This window comes from Ochlerotatus camptorhynchus, unplaced genomic scaffold, assembly GCF_037179485.1.
Source record: "Ochlerotatus camptorhynchus isolate MF236.1 unplaced genomic scaffold, CSIRO-AGI_Acam_v1.1 ptg000056l, whole genome shotgun sequence".
NCBI classification, from domain to species: domain Eukaryota; kingdom Metazoa; phylum Arthropoda; class Insecta; order Diptera; family Culicidae; genus Ochlerotatus; species Ochlerotatus camptorhynchus.
In genome coordinates this window covers 2,257,884-2,281,395 of record NW_027040546.1, presented here as the reverse complement: position 1 = coordinate 2,281,395, position 23,512 = coordinate 2,257,884, and the positions used below count along the sequence as shown (strand labels likewise).

The window sequence follows — 23,512 nt, the reverse complement described above, 5'->3', positions numbered from 1 at the left end:
AAAAGACCTTTTTACCGCTGGATCTTCAAGTCGGCGTGTGTTGAACCACCGCCCGAGTCTCTCCTCCCGTCGCTGAATCCGCGCCATGCGTAGGCGGATTTCACCGATTAGAAGGTGATGGTCAGACGCGATGTCAACGCTGCGTTTATTCCGGACATCAAGAAGGCTCCGTCTCCATTTTCGGCTGATGCAGATGTGGTCGATCTGATTTTCGGTATGTCCATCATGGGAAACCCACGTGACTTTGTGCACTGGCCGATGGGGGAAGAGCGAGCCCCCGATCACCATGTCGTTATTGCCACAAAATTCTGCAAACAGCTCACCGTTCTTGCTCATTTCGCCGAGACCATGGCGTCCCATGACACGCTCATAGTCCGTGTTGTCGGAGCCGATCTTCGCATTGAAGTCGCCAGTGTAGATCTTGATGTGATCTTATGATGAGATCTTATCCACGACGGCATTCAGTTGACTGTAAAAATTCTCCTTGTCCTGTAGCTCGGCAGCATTGGTTGGCGCATAACATTGGATTATGGTAAGGTTACGAACCCGTGTTCTAAATCTGGCAACGATTATCCTCTCATTAACAGGCTCCCACTTGATGAGCGCAGCACTTGCCTGGACGCTAAGTAGGAGACCAATTCAACGATGGCGGGGAGCGTTTTCACCTCGAATACCAGAGTATAGTAGTACCTATCCCGACGGCAGTATGTGTTCTCCAAAGTTTGGCCAACGAACTTCACTCAGTCCCAGGATTTCTAGCTTCATGCTTCGCGCCTCATTGGCGAGTTGTGCCAGTTTACCCTGCTGGGCTAACGTCAATACATTCCATGATCCAATTCGTGTCCGTTGTTTTGCGCTAGAAGTCGTTGCCGTTATATCAGTTCGATGTCTTTCTCTGTTGGTTTCTGTAACAATTGTAAAGGTTTCAGAGACAGTAGGTGGTTGGCCTAAGGTCTTCTATCCGCCGTGATGGGGCTGCCATCTTAGGTGTAGCTTCCGGGGAAGAGCATTACTTATTCAGCCGCTGGATGCCAGTCAGACGCTGTTTGAGCCGCACCTCCATGGTGAACAGACGCTCGGGTTGGCGAAACATTTCCTCTATCACCGTGCTATGGTTACCGCGCCAGTGTTCGCGTCGCACCTCCTCACTCTGCTATTGTCGGATTGACAACATTGCTCAGGCTACGCCAACCAGCTGTGTCCATGTTTCAGCTGGCAGTCTTTTGTGATCATATGACTCGTGGAGGCGTGAGGTAGGAACTTGTGAGGACCGGAGCTAGGTATATCGCTCCTTCCAGATTGTCGCTCACCATTTTGTAGCCCCATCAAGACAATCAGTGGATGTAATTTTGCGGCTACGGATATTTTCTTATACACATTGAAGAGTTTGTATGTCCAGCTTCTTCCCACGTGAACAGGTTGTTGTGATTGTCAAGCACACATCTGGTCAAAGAACGGTATTTTTTTTTTAATAAATTCTTAAGGATTATGAACGTTTAAAAAACGGCTATCAAGTGGGAAAAGACGGACATTCTATAATAGGGAAAGAAGGACATAGAGGTGTTGAATTCATTTTGATTATGTTATTGGTTTTGTTTAACTGATGCATACAAATTAGCTTCGGAAGAGCAACCGAAAGTCATGGATCAACCAGCGATTGCAACAGGCTTCGAAATCGGTGTAAAATAGACTGCCTGTGATCCTGTAGATGCCGCTTTTCCATCGATCCAGTGTGAAGATAAATGAGTTCAAGTGGCTCCTGAAGACATATTGGCCTGTTGACAACAATTCAACAGCTCAACCGACGGTCAAAGTATCACCAGTAGCTATTCTGTCGCTGCCTAAAATGGTAACCCCGAGGGTCAGTAACCGATCCAATCCATTTAAAAGGAGCGAAGGTGATCGTCGAAGAAATCCAATCACCCTTGGGCTTTGGCATAACCTTGAAGATTGCTTAACTGCAACCAGGTCCTAGGGCTTGTCTGAATCTTTACATTTTGAAAGATGCACACTAGTGATGCCAGTTGTGATGAAGCGGACCAAAAGTTTGTTGGAATTTAACTACTGGCCAAAATTAAATAATTGTGTAGTTTAGAATTATGGTTTTAACTTTGCATTGTTTTTCTAAATAATTGAGTCTAATGGCTGCAAAAAATATTATTATTATTTTAATTTAAAACTTCAAAACTTTTGGAAAGCGGCATCACACCCCATGTAACAATTTAGGTTTTATGAGGGTTCTGTAGATCATGATTTAGACTTGCAGAATACTATAAAACCTCGATAAAACTTTCAATGTTACTTGGGACGGGTACTACCTTTGAATTTGGCTTGATCGAGTGGCGATTTTCTTTTCTTTATATCAAGACGATGAAGTTTTGAAGAAGACATCAATATTACCTATCTGCACGCTGGATTTACATACACACTTAGAAAAAATCATGTAAGTTTAGGTGCTCTGAGAGTGATATATACGAGCGTCAATTTTGACATAAATTTGAGTCATAACAGACGCAAAATATAGCTCAATCAAACGTACTTATCGTCTTGCAACGAAGTTTTCAGTCTCGGAGCACTTAATTTTACATGACATGTTTGTTTACGTCTCATCTTCTTTGTCAATGACGGATTCCGTCACGTGTAAAATTAGTTATTTCTAAGCATGTATAGTATGTGCATATAGTCATGATAGAGGGATAGAACATCATTTTATTTTCATAAAAACAAAACCATCATAACAGATTATCAGGAAAGCCCTTAAGTATGGGATCCCAGAGAAGAAGAAACTTGGAAGACTATGCTTGACATGGAAAAACAGCGCAAGGCACGATGCTGATGGAAGTGGTCGATCGGCGGATTATTGGCAAGAGGTGGCTAATAACTGAAGCGAGTTTTAAACAGTCACAAACAGATTGTTCACTAAAATGGTCTGATTCCACCATACGAAGTCTCGGAAGATACTCTCAGTGATTCAAGTGAACCAGTGCTCTCACGGAGACACCCTTGACGAAATAACTCTAGGAGTTAAAAGTTCGGTAAATGATAATGCCTAGCCTCAGTGATTCAAGTAGCGATGATCAACTGAACATCCCGGATTTCGGAGGTTTCTCTAACGAAGAGGATGCTGCTTTTCCAGGATTCGTCTAATTAGTATCATAATAATTTGCCATCGCGCTATAGCGTCAAACTCTGTGATGGTAAAATCAACTAACAACTTCTTTTACTTTTCACTAATCTCGATCATTATTCAATTAATTATTAAATATTATTAGCTAAATATTCATTTGTTTGTCATTCAATTCACCTGCATAGGGTTATTATTTTGCATGCAATGATATGGGAAAAGGGGGGAGTCATGATTCCACATGGAGAGTGGATGGGAACCGTTCTAGGGGTTGATTGGGGAATTTTGTTCATTTTAGACATTATTGTTTGACGTGATCACCATGATCCACTCACGTTATAGGATGTGGCCTTGAGATTTGCCCTTCATAAGGGGGTCTGTCTCGCAAAATCAAAATCAAAATCAAAGCGATCGTCGAAGAAATCCAATCAAAAACAAGACTGACACTTAAGCGGTGCCGGTGGTGTAGTGGTAAGCGTGATTACCTCTCACTTCAGCAGACCTGGGTTCAATCCCAGTCGGCACCGCCGAGATGTTCTGAGGCATAACATTTCTGATTAAGCCTTCCTTCGGAAGGGAAGTAAAGCCGTTGGTCCCCGGTTCATGAGTTGATGGGTCGATAGGTAGGGTCCAGGTGTGGGAGCTGCCTTCCTGGCGTCGGTAGCATTGGTGCTCAGCACGGAAAACAAGATCGACGGAAAACAAATCAAGGAAAAAAAAAGAAACGGACTACAATTAAATAATGTCAAAATTGCGTCAACTATTTCACATTATGCATCATTTCTGTGAGTGTCTATCTTACCCTTCAAAGTGTCCGTCTGTCTCGAACATTTGAAAACTGCCCGATAAAAGCATGTTTTTTTTTTTATTGATGATAAAACATCATTTTTTTGAAAACTAGCGAGCATCAATCACTTTTCTGATAAAATATGAGTAAAAAGCATGACTTGCACAAAATTTGTGATCAATGCATAAACATTTCAGTGGGTTTTCCAATTTAAACTTAAGGTGTCCGTCTCTACCTACTTTCCCGTATAAATATCAGCTAAAATTCTGTCCAGTTAGAATCCGGAATCACTTATTGTGTTGCAGCGGCACGGAAAGTGAAATTATTTTACAGCGGTTTGTTTACCTAGGCGCCCAATTTATGTGGTATAAATTTCACGGTGTTTATGGAACACAATTATTCCAGATAGAAGCCGAGAGGAGAGAAAACATTGATAGTCCAACGTGGTTTGCATTAAAAATCGCAAAAACGTTGAAAATCGCCAAATCAACCGTGTATGATGTGCTCAAACGTTTCAGGGAGCGAAAGAGCGTGGATCGAGTGCCTCAAGGTAAGCGTCGTAGCGAGGGGGGCGAATCTCAATTCTAGATGCTCAAAAAATCTCACACTAGCGAATAAATCTTCGAAAAATCTTCTTTCATTTCTCGCATCTACTTGCATCGCGCATCATCTTTTTTGCAGGAAATCTTCAAAATCGTGATAAATCTTCTTTCTATCTACTCAGCGTACGCGCAGCTGGCCACAGCAAAACACAATATTTCCTGCATCGTAGATAGAGTCGTCCCCCTCGCGTCGTAGTGGAACATGTGACCGCAAGCTGAACCAGAAGGTGTTGAGAACCGTCAGAGCAAACCCTGGACTATCAGATAATGAAATCGCACAGAAATACAAATATCGTTCTTATCGAGCCAGCAAGCAACCAAACAGAACGTTGAAGCAAAGTTTCGTCACCAAAACTCGAGCTCGAAAATTTTACCAGCAGATTTTGACGAAGTACCAAAGATGCCTGCTCATTGACGATAAAACCTACGTCAAAATGGATTTCGGACAGCTTCCTGGCCAAAAATTCGACATGGCGACGGCACGAGGAGATGTTCCTGCGAAGTCAAAGTTTGCTTTGATGGACAAATTTGCCAAAAAAAAAAAACTGATGATTTGGCAAGGGATATGCAGCTGCGGAGCAAATACCGAAGTGTTCGTGACGAATAAGACGATGGACTCGAAGCTGTACAAGGAAGAATGCCTCGAAAACCTGTTACACTTTTCGAAGTTATGCCGACAAAAATGCGTCAACAATTGCCGAAGTTACCGTGTATACTTTTAATAAAAGCAACCAAATCTTCAATGCAACATCATTATCCCTTCCTTCTACACGACGTCACTGGAGAGGTCCATAGAAATGGATTTATCTCATTCTCGCACAGTCGCACTCGCCGAACAATTAGCCCGAGATACAATAGGATGGCAGTTTGAAGGATTGAAATCTGGCGTGTGGTTGGTTTCAGCCGGTGATGCCTGAAATTTGTGAGTTTTCCTAAACGATTATATAGTGATAGTGAGCTCGCTGTATGTTCAAACGGTCCCAGAGATCGACAGATTCGATGTGCCGTAAATGAATGCGACACCCGTACAAGACACGTGCATGGTAAATTCGCTAAAGCCGGATAACTCGCCCAGAGAGTATTGCATGTACTTCTGGAACTCGAGCTACTCAAATCGGGATATCTACGAGAGGGCTCTCCAAACCGTCACCGTTTCGACAATCGGAGGACAATAGGTCAAGATGACTCAAATACGCCATTAGTACGATCGTCTACGTTATCTAACGATCGAGATCATCCAGCCTGCGACAAAGAGATACTCAGAAGAGGGCCTTTATTTACAGCCTCAGTTCCTCACGAGATGATAGCGATAAATCCACAAATCGGTGATAGTTCACCAAGGTGGCTGAGTGCAGCGGTGCGGCACATAAGGCAATAGTGCGACGCGCACAGACGGGAAAACGGGAGGCAGTGGACAGTGCGACGATAGACTGCTGCGTGACAAGCGCTGATACACTAGTGCCGTGGGGCTACAGAGGAGTGTGACGGTTGCATACCGAGCGTCAACACGGTGTGGCTCGACACCGATATGGCGACTGTTTGTTGTCGCGCGATAAACGGCGGTGCATCCACGCAACAGTGACGTTGTGGATCTACGGTGCAACGAAGGGCATCACGGGGCCCCCAACGGTACGCGTTAGAAGGAAGAATAATGTATGTATGTCTGTAGTAATAAGCTTTTAAGAGATGCACATTATATCGTTAAGTAGCAAAATCCTGATGTTATCGTTCCGTGATTGAGTTTTTTGAATGAAATCATCCTCGTTTCATTCCCGGCCATCTGTAGCTAGTACACCTTATTAATCGTGAGTGGCTAGCAGGCCCGAATAAGAGCTTTGAGTGTGCAATTGCACCGAAGTACCACTTCTCTCTTTTGTGGTACAGATTCCGTCATTAGCACTATTAATTGACTTTGATTGCATTGAGTTTCGACATTCCTGTCGTATCTTGGACAATTTCTCATAGTTAAAGCACTAGCGTGCACAGGAATCTTGTTAAGGAGGGGCAATTTTTTTTCTTTGGTGCATTTAATCTGAGGATGGGGAGTACTCCAAAGTACGTCGTAGATGGTGTTGTCCTCCTCCCACTTTTTCCCTACTGTTAAATTTAGCTCATTTTACTTATTTTTTGCTCCGGTGGTGGTTCATCTCCTTCAATGCAAACTGCTTTCAGACAGCCAATGGAAATTGGCAATTTAATCCCATCGACGATGTCAAATGCTTGCGATAGTAGGGCTTCATCCGAAGTTATACATTTGCTGCAATTTTGTTGTCTTGGTGGTTGAATTCAGCTGAAGTCACGTCAGTTGGTGGTGTAAGCATCGACAAACCGAGATGAATGACTAATAGGAATCGCATTCTCCTTTCGCATGCACACTGCGTCGACAAGTACAAGGCTCAAACAGTGCACATAGCAGTGAACAAACAGTATATTGCTCTTGATCAATCCAATCTTGATCAGTGATATTGAGTGCTTAGCACTGATGAAGTCCGCAAGTAGTAGACGAATTATGCGTATCTGTCAAAAGATAAGCAATTATAACGGAATTATAAGGAAACAAACCAACACACTCAAAGCTGTTCGTTGACATTTTCAGAGAAGATTCTTCGACGATTTTTTAGTAAGACAACAATCGACCAAGGTTCAATGGCAAACTTATACCCACTTTCCAATTAGGGAATCCAAAAGCTTTTTTTTTTAGAACTCTATGAGCTCTTTTGAAATTCTTCTCAGAAGACCTCTGGAATTACTTGACTTTTACTCAGAACACCTTAGAACTGAAATTCCCTTAGAGTTTCAGAAGAATTTCCCCGGTATTATCCAGAAATTATTCAAGGAATGAGCTAGAAATTATCGGTACTCCCTTGAAATTTTCCTCAAAATCCCTTTGAAATTTCACTCAAAATTTAATTTTCTCGGTATTCTTTTCGGAATTATCTTGGAACCATAACAGGATTCACTAGAAATTATTCGCAGAATTTTCTTGGAATACTCCCCAGAAATTTTTTGAGACTGTCCTCAGAATTCAATATCCTTGAGGATCTTCTCGGATTTTTTTTAGAACTCTCCTAAATTCTTCTCAGAAGTCCACTGGAATTATATTTAGAACTCTTTATGATTTTTTTTCAGAACACCTTGGAACTGAATGCGCTAGAAATTTTTCTCGGAATTTGCTTGAAATCTTTGCTTAAAATCCCTTTGGTATTCTTTTCGAAATTATCTTGGAACTATCTGCAGGATGTACTAGAAATTATCCGCAGAATTTTCTTTGAATTATCTCCAGAAATATTTTGGAACTATCCTAGGAATTCAATATCATTGAAGTTCTTCTCGGAATATTTTAGAACTTTTTTTTTTCTCAGAACACCTAGGAACTGACATTCCCCAAAATTTTTAGAAGAATTTCCTCTGTATTCTCCAGAAATTCTTCCCAAAATGAGCTTGAAATTATCCTCGGAAATTCCTTGAAATTTTCACCAACATCACTTTGGAATTTCATTCAAAATTTGATTCTCTCGGTATTCTTTTCGAAATTATCTCTGAACTATCTGCAGGATTCACTAGAAATTATTCGCAGAATTTTCATGGAATCATCCCCAGAAATTATTACTTTTGGAACTTGTCTTCAGAATTCTTCTCGGAAGTCAAGTTTAAGTTGTCCGTCCATTCACCAAAACATTGTAGTTTTTTCTACCAGAAATGTTCGATAAAGCTTGCCCCTCCATTCACCAGAACTGTGCAATGTTTACATCAGGAATTTTCAATTCAGCTATCGCCTCCATGCAGCAGGTTGTTGCAAATCTTGCACAAGAAATTTTCAATACAACTTGCCCCAGAAAACATTACACCAGAAAATTTCAATTGACCAGAACGATGCAAATTTTCCACCGTTAATGTTCAATAAAAATTGTTCTCCCATCTTCTGATTGATGCAGATATCCTTTTTCCATTTTCCACCAAGGTTGCAAAGACTCATTTCAGCTAAAACAATGTTTTTCTAAATTATGAAATAATTAGATGCCATGATCAAATTTTGAATTGGTAGGATACAAGAAGAGGTTGCAAAGAATGTGTTTGACATATTAAACCTGTTTATTTCACTTCATGAGAGTCACAATCAGCGATTTTTCACAAACTCACTCACTCACTCACTCACTCAGCGATCAGCAAATCGCTGATTGTGACTCCTAGAAATTAAAATTTACAGGTTTTATATTTCCAACGCATACTTTGTAACCTCTTCTTGTAAGTTACAAGTAAAACATGCCATCATACCATCTTTTGGTTTTATTATTCCGAAAAACATTATTTTAGCTGAAATGAGTCTTTGCAACATTGTTTTCCACCAGGCATTTTCAATATAGCTTGCTTCTCCTATCATCAGAATGTTGCAGGTTTTCCACCAAATAAAGCTTGCCCCTATTTTCAAATTTTTCAGCATACATTTTCAGTAAAGCAGCTTTCCTCCAATCATAAGAATAGTGCAAATTTTACACCAGAAATTATTATTAAAGTTTTTTCCTCTATTGAGCAAAAGGATGCAAATTTGAGACCAAACATTTTTCGAAAAGCTGCCCATCCGTTCACCAGAACGGTGCAGCTTTTCCTCCAGTAGTTTTCAATATAGCTTAGTTTAAATAAATCTTGTGCCTTCATTTACCAGACCAGTGCAAGTTTTCCACCTAGAAATTTTCTGTTCATTTCATTTATCAGAGCGATACAAATTTTGCACCAGAAATTTTCAATAAAGCATGTTCCTCCATTCACCAGAACGGTGCACCAAAAATTGTCAGTGAAGATTGTTTCACCATGCACCTTTGTGGTGCAATTTTTAGGCCAGAATGGTGCAAATTTTCCACCCTAAATTTTCAATGAAGTTTGCATCCATCAGAACGATGCAAATTATGCACATGAATAAACCTTGCTTCTACAAGTGTTGCAAACGTTCCACCAGAAATTTTCAGTTAAATGTGCAGCTCCAAATTTTTTGCATGATTCAATTTTTCCACCAGAATTATTCATTGATGATATTTTTACACCAGAATTATTCAATAAAAAGCTTTTTCTACAATTTACCACCACGAAGGTGAATTTTTTCAACCTTGAATTTACCCTCTTCCTTTATACCTCATGAACCACTTTGAAAAAACAAATTACACCAGATTTTTTTTGTATGCACCACTGTGGTGCAACTTTTTGACCAAAAAATTTCATTGAAGTTTGTCCATTCATGCACCTTTGTGGTACAATTTTCACACACCATCTCAAAAGAATTGACGCAATAAAAGTTTTTCAGTGCCCTTATAGTATGGTATCATAATTTGGAAATGTGGAAATAAACATCTTATATATAAAAGGAGGGGCAATTGCCCCACCTTGCCCCACCCTGTTCACGCCAGTGAGTTAAAGAGAAAATTGTCACAAACCGCGTACTACCTTTCATTAAAGCCCATAAAGGTGCAGATTTGGCGAGTTGCCACTACAGCCGGGAAGTCATCCAGTGGTACCGCGATAATAACGTAGATTTCATCGATAAAAACATAAATCCACCCAACTGCCTGGAGTTCCGGCCCATTGAGAGATTTTGGTCAATAATGAAGCGGAAGCTTAAGAAAAGTGGAAAAACGGCTCGGGACACGCTTCAGATGACCAAAATGGGGAACAAATGTGCCAAGGAAGTGGACTCCGGAGGTGTGCAGCGTTTGATGGGAGGAATAAAGAAGAAAGTGCTAATTTTCATTTGAAACGATGAGAAATGATTTGTATTGATATTTTTTTCCTAAAAGTACAGTGAATTACCTTTGTTTTGATGTATTAACCTTATTTTTACGTCAATCCGTTACCAAGATACAGATGATTTTATTATTCCGGATTCTAAATGGACATAGCTTTACAATTAAACATACTGTAACACAGAACTGCTTCCCCATGTTTGCTGTGACGCAGCAAATATGGAGAAACAAATTTCATGTATGAAATCGCAATAGTGTCCGTAATATACTCCCTAAATATTTGAATTGTGGCCTTGCAAGTTTCCATTCTGCCGTTGATTTAATTGAGAACACTGTATCTTATCACCTTAATTATTCTTAGACTGCTTGAGTTATTTGCTGGAGACAGCGCGTCAATTAGTATGAGAATGATGCTCAGTTCTTATACTAATTGACGCACTGTCTCCAGCAAATATTCGCCTGATGGGCACGTTTTCTAGCGCTTTACCATTAAAGCAGTAATTTTTTTCCAGTAACCCATTTCAAATGCGATCGCAGCAATTTCCACAATACCAGGAAGCCATTAGGCAGAAACGTTTTTCATGTAAGCGGTATCAGAAAATTATGACTGCTTCACGTGGATTATTGCCATCCGTACGCCCATTACCATTTTTTTTTTCATGCTCATAAAATGTTGCTTCCAGGTATCTTTTCTTTTTTTATACTTATCTCCATTGAGAGAACATCAGCTTCGGGTAAGTTGTAGCTACTCATTCTTTCTGGGATTCACTTTACTCTTTGCGAACATAAAATATCAGTTAAATTTCAATGACAGAGCTGAATTTATACATACATTATGTAAGGTAGATTTGTGTCTATATACTCTCCTTGTTGATAAAGCTACATAGGCACTTTCATCCTATCACAATAAAAACAAATCTGAATTTTAACCATCGCGCAAAATCCTCCCTTCGTTTAATTATGAGCTATAAATTTACGCCAAAACTCGCGTTAAATACATGTGCGCTAAGAATCACAGTTTGTCGTGATTTACCTCTATATCCAAACCTGGGATTCCATTTCTGTTTTAAATCAAACCATTACTGACAACCCAATTCCAATTTTCAGACACTCAAGACAAGTTTCCCGAGTCGAAAACTGAATATCTCAAAAACCATCTGCCAAGGTTTCAAAGTCAACAACGCATCCAAGTGTAAAATTGTTTCGCCCACCCCCCTCCGCTCGCCTTCGGGAACGTTGAAAATCGATTCATAATTTATCAAATCCTCTCGATGCCGTTGCTGGTGTAGGTACGCTTGTCAGAACCATGAAAACTACCGCCGACCATCACTAGATCCGGTAGCTCTTTTTATTTATTTTTTGCTTTTCTTTCATCGAGGGGCAAAAACTGAAAAGTTCACTGAAAGATGGCAACGAAGCCAGCCAGCCAGCCAACAGGACACAGCAGATGGAAAGATCAAACATTTAATAACGTAGCTTCTCGGCTCGTTTCAATTTCTCTAAAATCTGAGAACAAGTTTTCCATTAAATTTATCCGACGTTGGTCCATTAGTGAGTACTTTCCTTCATCTGACAAGAGACGAGGGTTGTGAGAAATAAATGTTAATTTGTTGATGGAAGATTACGTGAATTGATGCTTTTGCAATGACAGTTTCACATGTTAAAAGAAGGATTATGCCAGATGACACAGCGCATTGTGGATGTTCCGCATCAAAATAGTTGATTGTATGATTTTTATTCAGTTAAGGAGGAAAATAAGTTTGTAGATTGAGCAATTATCATTTCATTTCTCACAAATAAACATCATGTTTTTCGTCATATAGATCAGAAATGCCGTTTATGTGTTAATTTTTTTTTTAATTCGAAGAAACCATTTTGAAAATTTTACACGATCCAAAATGGCCGAAATTTTTAGCAAAAATGCAAGGTACAGCCTCCTGACTCCGAGTTGTGCTGGAGAGCTATACAAGTTTTATGCTTCAAGGACCTTAATGGTCTGCTCCGGGGGTTAACTTCACTAGTTTAGATCTTAGATAACCCACTATTAAAAGTGTCCGAAATGATGGACTAAGTGTCTGACGGTGGGTTTTGTGATCTTTTGAGTTAACTACAGAATTATTTTGAATCTTTCTCACAGGACTTGTGGATTGAACTTAGAGGCCTTTTTAACAAACTTCAGAGATCTTAAAGCTATCTTTCGAAAATCTTTGGAATTAACTTTGAAGGGTTTGCGAGATTTCTAAAAAAGGCTGATGTTTTTATTAAATACACCAGATGATGCAAGTGCATATATGACATATATTCTGTAGAATACAGCGACCTTATGGGCGATTTTTGAAGCTTTGCAGCTAATTCAAGAACCTCAATAATCACCTTCAGCGGCGTTATGAGTGAACTCTCTTGGATTTATGCGTTGGTCTTGATGACCAAACGAGTAGACAACAAAGGTGAAACAATTAACTTCCGAGGCCTTAAGGCTTAAATTTCAAAGTTTTCAGAGACCTAATGGCCTTTTTTTTTAGAGGGATAGTGGATTTAGTTCATCGATTTCGCGAACTGCAGTTTTTTGGACTTAACTTAAAATGTTCAAGTGTTCACTCGGCTGTTCACAAAAGCAGGCCACTCTCGATGTGTGCCACGCGATCGTCTGTTTTCTCGGCAGCACCCATTGTTCTTCATCATCAGTTCTTTTGATCGATGCGCCGTCGACTTTGGAAAGCAACCGTTTAGAGATGAGTGTGTGAGTCCTGACCACGTTTTGCGTCCATTGCTGCAATGGAAGCGCTCTGCCAATTGCCCGTTGGCGATACTGCCATACAATGAAACCACTGGAAGCGGCTTCCGTTCTGGTGGAGGAGGCTTATTGGATAGCGGAAGATAAATTGTTTATTGTGTTGTACCTTTTGACTATAGTTTGAAGATGTATTGTATAGTGACAAAGAATCCTCGGCTCAGTAAAGTTAATTCGTTTGAGCCTTATCAAATATATTAATATAAAAAAGGTTCCCGTAATTAAGACAATAATTCAAGTTCATCGATGTTATCTCACGAACTCTCAGGATATAACCACACATAGAAAATCATTTACATTCATTTCATGCAATCATTTACATTCATTTGCCTCATACCTTTTTCATCAACAGCATTCCGCAAAATAATGTATAGAGTTTTAGTAGGTTTTGTTATTAGCTACAACTTTTGCCCATATCTCAAATCTGTATCTCTTATGCATCACGAATTAGAGCAGGCAGAACTTGTCACTGTTTTTCAGTGAATGTAAAATACATTCACTGAAAAATAGTAGTGGCTTCTGTTCGCTCTGGTTCATCATACATAAAGAATACGGATTTGAGTTGTTTGCAAAAGTTGTTGCTAATAACAAAACCTACTAAAACTCCATACACTATTTTGCGGAATTCTGTTGATGGAAAAAGTTAGAGGCAAATGAATGTAACTGAATGCACAAAATGAAGGCAAATGATTTTCCATGCCTGGATATAACTATTAATACATTCCCAATACCCATGAAACCTCTAGATTTAACATTTGATTAGATTTGTGATCAATCAACTAGTTAAATTTTCGTGACATCTCATGTCTCATGAACATCATAGAACAAGTCCAGTAAATAATGGAAAATCCTGAGCAACATTTCCGCTTTAATTTATGGACTTCAATGCCATTCTAAGCCTAAGAAACTGTTTGATAAAACCAAAAATGGTACTTGGGATATATCAACGACTTAAGTTACAGTCCAAAGTGCCAACAGTCAAATAAGAATGGCAAAAATATCTCCAAAAAGTCCAGAAGACCTCTTTAACAAATCCACGAAAAAGCCAATGGCACTGGACTTCCTGGCGTTCCTAAAAATAATTTCAAAGGGAAAAGTTCAGAGCACACCATGGATCATTCTGGTAGGAATAAAAACACTTTGAAAGGAAATTTGCGTTCCCGAAACTTTCAGGAAAATTGCGGACTCTTCATTAATGCTTAATAAACTTCGAGGAAATTCGGTAGCACTTTAAGGAAGTTCAAATACTTTCATGGCAGTTTCGAGACCTTAGAAAAAAATACCGTAAATTTCAGTGTAGACCATATATTTTTCAACAAGTTCCAAGATCTTAAACATTGGATATAACATTTGGAAAATCTTTAAATAAGTTGCAAGAAGCTCAGAGACGTTAGGTTTAGAGATTATCAGGGCAGAGGTCTTTGGAACAGTTCCAATAATTTCAGAGGTTTTCCGAGAATTTTAGGATAGCCCAGACTTTTAGGGAAGTTTAATGATCTGTAAGAGCAAGTCTCGAAAATAATCAGGATAGTTCCAGGAATTTCAGGAGTATTTGTATATCCTCTAAGAAATTCCGGGAATTTCAGGGAAATCCAGCAAAAAAACTTCAGCGGGTTCCGAAGAACTTCAAGGATGTTTAAAGATTTTTTTGGACACTTCCATTTATTTCAGATCTTTAGGAAAGCACTTCAAGAGAATAGCGTGTACTTAAAGAAAGCTCAGGAGAAGATCAGAGATACTCAGGACACTTCAATTAACTTCAATGATATTACAGGACATTCAATCAATTTCTGATAAAATAAGGAAAATTTAGAAATTTCAAGCAGTCCCGAAAGTTTCAGCAAAATTGATCAACAGCGACTACAAGCTCTTCCCCCGCATTCTCAAAACCAGACTCGAGAAAGTGATGAGAGAGCACCACGTCTTGAGCGACGGGCAGAAATGCTCCAACTCAAAGCGCAATATCTTTCAAGTCACTCTTGCTCTCAAGGACCGGATAGCACATCTCCGCCACCACCGCCGTGCCGGGAAGCTAATCAGCTTTGATCTCGATCACGCTTTCGATCGGGTCCGGCACTCTTTTATCTTGGAGACCATGCGAGCGCTCGGCTTCAACCAGGATCGCTCTACTCTCGCGCATCGCGCGAGTCACCTCTCGGCTGTTGATCAATGAGCACCTTTCTCGTCCGTTCGAAATTCAACGCTCTGCATCCATGCACCTCTTCGTTCTCTACCTACATCCACTAGTGTGCAGACTCGAAAGAGTGTGCGGGAATGATTTGCTGGTGGCGTATGCGGACGACATCAGTGTGATCGTCACATCTCGGCCAGGCAAATCGATGAGATAAATAGACTGTTCACTCGTTTCGAGAGAGCTGCTGGAGCAAAATTAAATTTGCTGAAAACTGTTGCCATCGATGTTGGCCTTTTCGAAGGCAACACAATCAACACTCAGTGGCTACAAACAGTCAATGTAGTTGAAATTCTGGGTGTTGTTTTCGCAAATTCGATACGACTGATGACAACGATGAACTGGAATGCGCTGGTGGAGAAGTTCGCGCAACTAATGTGGCTGCATTCACTGCGCACACTGACGCTGACCAACGGAACGTCCAGGATATGGTACCTCGCGTCCATACTACCGCCGTTGGGAGTCCATATGGCAAAAATAACATCAGCAATGGGTACGTTCCTCTGGAGAGGGACTTTCGCCCGTGTCCCAATGATGCAGCTGGGATAATGGAGGCCTGAAGCTGCAATTACCAGCGCTGAAATGTAAGTCACTCGCAATCAACCGACACCTACAAGAGATCAAATCCCTTCCGTTTCATAGATCCCTTCTTTTCCACGATAATCCCCGCCCAGCCATCTCAATAGATCTTCCCGAATTCACCAGAACTTCGTCCAGCAAACTAAGCTCCCAAGGGAGGAACGTTACAGTCCAGCAAGTGACTGGTTACTCACGTAGCGAAACATTGCATCGGGGCAGCTTACTCCAGCGCAGAGGACGAAGCTTTACTTGTTGATGAACGAGAAGATAGAGCACCGCAAGCTGCTATTCGTGATGCGGCGAGTAAATGACGAAAACTGTACGCATCGTGGCAACCGTACAGTAGAAACTCTCTCCCACAAATGTTGCGCTTGTGCTCGAGTCGGCCCGGCTTAGACGGTTATTCAGCAGAGAATAGCAGGCATCTTGGGTGGATGGAGGCGACTCGAGTTCGAAGACTTGCTAAGACCTGCCCTATTAGGAATAAACGAAAGGCTGAGGGTGGCAATTCTGAATACGTTTATTACATATATTGCGCAGATTCCACCTTCTTAGACTACAACTCGAGAATTATTTGCGTGGATTTGTTTCCAATGTCACTCATACATTGAACAGATCAGTTTGACGTTTCTGCATTTCCATCAACCGTGCCAATTTTTCGCTGCTTTAAATGTAAATACAAACATTATTTAATGAGTATCATAATTTGCCTAATTTACTAGGGTAAGTATATGATCAAAATGTATCTTATTTTCCATTTACTAGCTAAGATTGTACCTTCAGAAAGATGTGCTACAAAGATCAGCGGCTGGAAAGCGATGAAGCAGCTGAATTTGACCCCATTCCAAGAGATGATAATTTGTTTCTAAATGAAGAATATTTAGAGCAGCTGGAAGGAACGTTCGAATGCCGCTGAATGACCCGGATCTATCGGATTCACATACTTCGGATGCGGAACAGATAGAGCAGCTGCAGGAAGGTTTTGCTCAAGACAAGTTACCCCCTGGCCTTTTATGGATGCTGGTTACTGGTAGCCGTACGGAACTTCAAGGGACACAGCTCGGGAAAAGATGTAGGCAGATGGGGTGTCGCTGGCAATTCCGTTGATTCCAGCAGTTGCTGGAAGCTGTCGCGAAAGTTTCTGAAACGGGAAGTTTTGTTTACATGTGACGAAAGTGGTGTTGCAAAGCCATTCTGGAGTGTAAAGAGGAAGAAGATTTTGTGAAATTTGCGCTTTCAACGATAAGGTGAGCCACAGGATCCTTCGCCCTGACAGAGACAATTATCCAAATCTGGAGAACTAAGGAAATATACTTGCTGCTTCATGTTTATTCAGCTGCAGTGAACAACAAAGCTGTTTTTCAATCTGTTTTTTTTTTCTGTCTGTATTGCTAAAAATTTCTTCATGACCCACAGTGTGAATCACGGCTACCATGACGATGTATTGGCCATTCGGTGTAGATTTTTTTTTTATCAGTCACTTTAACACTCTTGGGTCCAGTCTTGTAAGCGGTCACGGTAGTCGACACATTTTCTGTGATAATTGACTGCCTTTGCCTCCGACACTTGCAAAACAAGCTATCATAGTACAGTACCAAACTAAAATGTCATATGAAAGGCTCTGTCATGCGACACTGTCGCCGAAGACCGTCACGAATGTATGTATTTTAGTTTTCCTCATAATAAGAGCTGCTGATGGTGTGCTTGTGTGAATTCTGAAAATAGCAAGCAATGATGTCCTAGTAATAATATTTCTGATCAGAAATGGTTTGATTTACACCAAATTGAGGAATTACAACGAAATCACACATGTCATATGATAGCTACTTTGATAATTTTCTTTTAGCTAGAATGTTATTCTACCGCTCGTGTTGTGTGAGAGAGACGACGGTAGAGCATGAGTGTTCGAATACAAACAGACTGTCGCGCACGACAACGAAGCGAGTGTAGTAAAAAACGTCAACTGTTTCAACCCCTGCTTGGGTCATTCGTGACTTGTCCAGGGGTGAGATTTGAACTCGTGTCTTTGGGGTGAGAGGTATGGACGTTAACCACTACGCCGGGGTCGCCCCCACGGCGGCGTAGTTTTGATCAGCTGGAAAGCATGCAAGTTAATGAATGAAACTTTTGAAGAAACATATTGAGTCACTGGAATCACGAGCAGCATTGGGGGATTCATTTCTGTCAGCGGCTGAACTGTATAGTACTAGTCGAGGAAACTGACTTCAGTGCTTCATTGGCTAACAATGCTACTGACGCAGAAGATGTGGACCATATGTAATGGATTGGAGTAAAATGGAAACCGGTTAGACTTCTGGCAAGAAGTTTCCACTTGTTTGTTTACCGTTTTACCAATATAACTTGTGATAAACCAGTGTGATCTATTTGAAATAAAGATTTTTTTTAATGCGTTTATTTTTCCAGGCTCATTTGCCGTAGCTTTGCGGAGCCGATATTCATCGTTTGGGTTACAAAATTACTTAAAACTAACGTTAGTAAAGCGGGGGCCGATTACTCGCGGCTATCTCGAGTTTAAGGGGTAACCAATTGTAACAAACGGGTGGCAGGGTAGGGATTGAGAACACAAGGTTTTTTAGAGCAATGTGCTCTTGATCTAGAACTAAGCGACATACTGGAGAAAAAGACAAACATGGGGGTACACCGATGGAGACCTAGCAACTTGAGAGAACACAAGATGACACTAACTTCTAAATCCTCAGATCGATCCGTTTTAAAAACACATAAATTAAATTAAAATATTCGAGATCTCGGCTCGCCAAGATGTCTCTAACGGGCCGCATAGGGTGTTTTCCTCGGGCCCTGAGGGATGCGGATAACTCGGATCTAGCAACACAATGTAGGCATGACCAAAGCACGTGGTCGATATCTTGATAGCCACTACCACAAGCGCACAAATTGCTGCCTGCGAGCCCGATTCGGAAGAAATGCGGGTCTAAGTAGTGATTGGACATGAGCCTTGATATGACACGTATAAAGTCACGGCTCATGTCCAATCCTTTGAACCATGGCGTGTTCGACACCTGTGGGAGAATAGAATGTAACCATCTTCCCAGATCACTCTCATTCCATTTTTGTTGCCAGTTGGTGAGGACGTGCTGACGGGTAATTGAAAAAAAATCCACAAAGGCGATTTGTCGATCAAAAATATCGCCTTCCATAGCGCCCATCTTAGCTAGCGAGTCCGCTTTCTCATTACCCGGAATTGAGCAATGAGATGGGACCCAAACTAAGGTGATAGTAAAGGAGCAGTTAGATAAAGTACTCAATTTAACTCGGATTTCGGTCAGGAAATACGAGGAGTGCTTCATCGGCCTCATTGATCGAATAGCCTGCAACGAGCTAAGGGTATCTGTAAAAATAAAATAGTGATCAGATGGTAGTGAGGCAATTTGCTCTACTGCGTAGAATATGGCTGCTAGTTCCGCAACGTATACGGAACAGGGTTTTTGCAGTTGATATGAGGCACTATGAAATTCGTTGAATACTCCAAATCCAGTGGAAGCGTTTATAGTTGACCCATCTGTGAAAAAACTCTTATTGTTACTAACATGGTGGTACTTGTTTGCAAAAATTAAGGGAACAACCATCGACCGGTGGTGATCTGGTATTCCACGGATTTCTTGGAACATGGTAAGATCAAAATTTACAGAGGAACTATAAAAGTCTTGGAGGCAAACACGAGAGGAATTGAATGAAGGAGAGTCAATCTCCAGCGTCATGTACTCGTAATAGAGCAGCATCGCGATGGGACGGTACGAGTTATAATCCGACGCAGGTTTACCGGGTTTTCGAATGGCGATAGCTCTTACTTGCCTCCAGTCATCCGGAACAATGTTGCGCTCCAGAAATTGATTGAATAAGTTCAACAAGCGTCTCTTCGCGACGTCTGGGAGATTTTTAAGCAAGTTGAACTTGATTCTATCCATTCCTGGAGCTGAATTGTTACATGAAAGGAGAGCAAGTGAGAATTCCACCATCGAAAACGGGGAATCTATTTCGTTATTACCCGACGGACGATCACGAACGTTGGTTTGAACCGGTACCGAATCCGGGCAAACTTTCCGCGCGAAGCTGAAAATCAATCTGTCCGAGTACTCCTTGTCTTCATTTATCGGTGATGACTCGTTTCGCAATTTCCTGCCGACATTCCAGAGTGTTCTCATGGAAGTCTCTCGCGACAAACCATCGACGAACCGACGCCAGTAACTGCGTTTTTTGGCTTTAGTCAAGCCCTTAAAGGTTTTCTCGAGGTCGGTGTACCGCTCGAAATCCTCGACCTTAACGTGTTTGCAGAAGCGTTTAAACGCGGCGGACTGCTCGCTGTTCGCGTCGGTGCATTCCTTTTCACCCGGAACACGTTTCGTTTGTGCTCGCAGCGCACAATCGATGATGAGACGCACGAGAAAGGAGTACTCGTCCAGCGGAGGAAGTATGTCGACCGATTGACTGGCATCAAGAACCGCGGTCGCGAATTTTCGCCAGTCAATGTTTTTCGAAAGATCATACGCGATGTCGACCGAACGAGTAAAATAAAGATTGTTTTTATTGATTTTGATTAAATGATAAGTTTTTTTCTCGTATAGTTAAAGATGAAAACCCTACGAATTGCGCTTTTACTTTGAGTTGTCTTCAAATCCTAGTCGAATAAGATCATGCTCAAGACCCAAGCATGGATCGAACCTACCTCCACGAATATATCCCCATTTCCTAAAAAAAACCGGCATATCATAGTTCGAATATTTTTTAAATGTTTGTGCAATACACAGTTACATGGTTACGGTTTTCCGTTTTCCTGGTGGCCTTTCTTCATTCCTCGTTTAACATTTCCAAATACAATTTCTATTGGTTTGAAAAACGGACAAAAGGATGGCAAAAATATGGTGTAGATACCCAAAGAGCATAAGTACGAAACGATCATTGCATCGCAGTGGATGCGTGCCCCATCCAGGATCCATATAGAGTGGTATCCCGGATATCGGTGGATATCTTTCGATTCTAAGCAGAATTTTCGGCAATAATCGAAAAATTTAGCCCTGTTGAAAGTTCCTTCAGTACAGTGGACTTCTTTGACTCTATCTACTCCAATAAAACAGAGCAAGGACATTCGTGGTTTTCGTACGTATTCACCTTTGCCTATTAGACGTTTGCCACTCCATATCAAAACTAACCTCATCTAAGAATACAAGATTATGATAATCCCATTTGATTAGCTGAAGCTCATTGCAGAACCGGATGATGTCTCCCGAGTGGATCTTGACAGCCCTCCGTACCAATACTTTGTAAGTTATTCCCTCCTGGCGTAAAATGCGGAAAATTGAAGAGGTGGAAATGTGCAGATCCAATTGGTTATGGTTGACTTGTGCTTTTTTGTAAATAACAGCTTATTTGGATTTTGACAACCCAAGAACGAAATATCCGTAAAGTACATGATTAATTGTATTAACGGAAGATCGTTTTCCAGAAACATTCTGTATTATTTTCTCCATTTTAACTATATGACAACACTTTTGTGGAAACTTCAAACTTTCAGAGAGGTTAGGATACTATCTGATAAACATAAACAAAGTGAAATCATTTAGCATTGACAAGCATATTGTCACCGTTCATACTGGCGACAACGCTCTGATAAGACAACGAAACCTTACCCCCAAGCTCTTCCCCTGATCCTATCCTTCGACAATGTACCTCTCTAACCTCGAGTAAGCCGCGAGTATTCAGCCCAACTCCTACTAGACATAGAATTGAGTGAATTTTGTTACAAACAAAGAACAATGAATTATCGGCTCCGTAAAGCTAACGCGTTAGATAAAAAAAGCATATTTTCAATGTTTTGGTAAGTACGGTGATAATTCATAGTCCAATCCGAACTTGTGCTGGAGTCTGAAAATTGATGCAACGGGCAATATCTGCTTCGTTAACGATTATAACGGTAGAATTAATATAGCTGAATTGAACTTTAATCTTAATGAACAAGAACATATTAGAAACAAGGTTGCAAAGACTCATTTCAGCTAAAATAATGTTTTTCGGAATAATAAAACCAAAAGATGGTATGATGGCATGTTTTACTTGTAACTTACAAGAAGAGGTTACAAAGTATGCGTTGGAAACATAAAACCTGTAAAGTTTGCTTTCTATGAGTCACAATCAGCGATTTGTTGATCGCTGAGTGAGTGAGTTTGTAAAAAATCGCTGACTGTGACTCTCATGAAGTGAAATAAACAGGTTTAATATGTCAAACACATTCTTTGCAACCTCTTCTTGTATCCTACCAATTCAAAATTTGATCATGGCATCTCATTATTTCATAATTTAGAAAAACATTGTTTTAGCTGAAATGAGTCTTTGCAACCTTGATTAGAAATTAAAGGAACTTCAGGGACACACCAAGAACTTCAGCTCTTAGGTCTTGTTGTCTTAGAACCCAACAGTTTTAGCTGCAATACATTAGCAAAATGAACAACTGAATAAGCCTAACTGGGCTTTTAGTCTGCTAAATTGTTTGTGAGGAAGTTGTGGTCATAGGGACGTCGTTTTCCGTCTTGAAAGAACTTGTTTAGCGAAATTTGCTGACTGAGAATAGATTGCCATGGAATCCCAAGCCGCATTAATTTGGTTCTTTGCGCTAATTTCACTGCATATGGTCAATTGTGGCGTATCAACTACGGATTGTACAACCATCAATGCTCATCATACGAAGAAGTCCTCAAAATGCGAACTTCTGAAAGGGCATCGTTCTGAAACGCAAGGGTACAGTTGACGACCGGTCTATAAATATGTATGTTTTATGGATTTAAATTAAATACCAAGTAGCTTCGGGTCCCCATTCGTTGGCTTGGATTGCACGATGGTGACATGGATGATGGTAACGGGATGAAGCCCACAAAATCCACAAGTGTATATATGAAACACGATTGCTGTCTGGCTGGACCCAGCCGACCGGAGAAGATGTGACTTTTGTCTGTTGCTGTTGTGCACTGGAACGGAAAACATCGCAAAGTACTACTCTCTGCTGCTGTGCCTTCACTGGGGGGGCACTTGTGCATGATTTTGAGAGAATGACAATTTTTATGACAGTGCCTCAGTTTGGGCACGGCGAGGCTGGGGATCATAATTGGTGGCATAAACAGGACTTAGTGGCGGCAATGATTATGGAGAATGTGATATAAATTGGGTAGTGTAATCGTTAAAAAGACACACACATTCAACAGAACTTTTTTAAACATACCCAGGTCAACGCTATCCTTATGATGGCAATTCAGCAAACTCACCTGTAATGACAAACAGAGAAAGAGAAAATGTCAGAGTTAGTAAGGTTAAGTCGAACGTACCTCTCGTCACATTAATCAGAGTAGTGACCCGCATTTCATAAAAAAACTATCCCACAGGCTAAGTGTCACGTTTCCCCATTCGTTCTGGTTTCACTGAACTTCCGGGGCCGCATTTCTAGTACAGCTCCCTCTGTGCACAGCACTACAAGTTCGAACGGAACAGTCTGCTGCTGAGGATGCAACAACATTACCATCATTTCCCAGCTCTCTAGATGGTGTGGGCGTCGTCGTTGCCGTCCCGAGCCTAGCCTAGTTTCGTGAATGAATAGCACCTCGGCCTGTTTGAGGTCGGTTTCACTTTGGTTTTGAACTGCAGCTTTATGGAACACGCGCTCTGTTTGCCGAAGGGGATGA

At 40.9% G+C, this 23,512-nt stretch overlaps 1 pseudogene; it reads left to right on the top strand.

Moving 5' to 3' along the window:
• Positions 1–16,593: 16,593 nt before the first annotated feature.
• Positions 16,594–18,091, top strand: LOC135717461 (uncharacterized; annotated as a pseudogene).
• Positions 18,092–23,512: the final 5,421 nt, after the last annotated feature.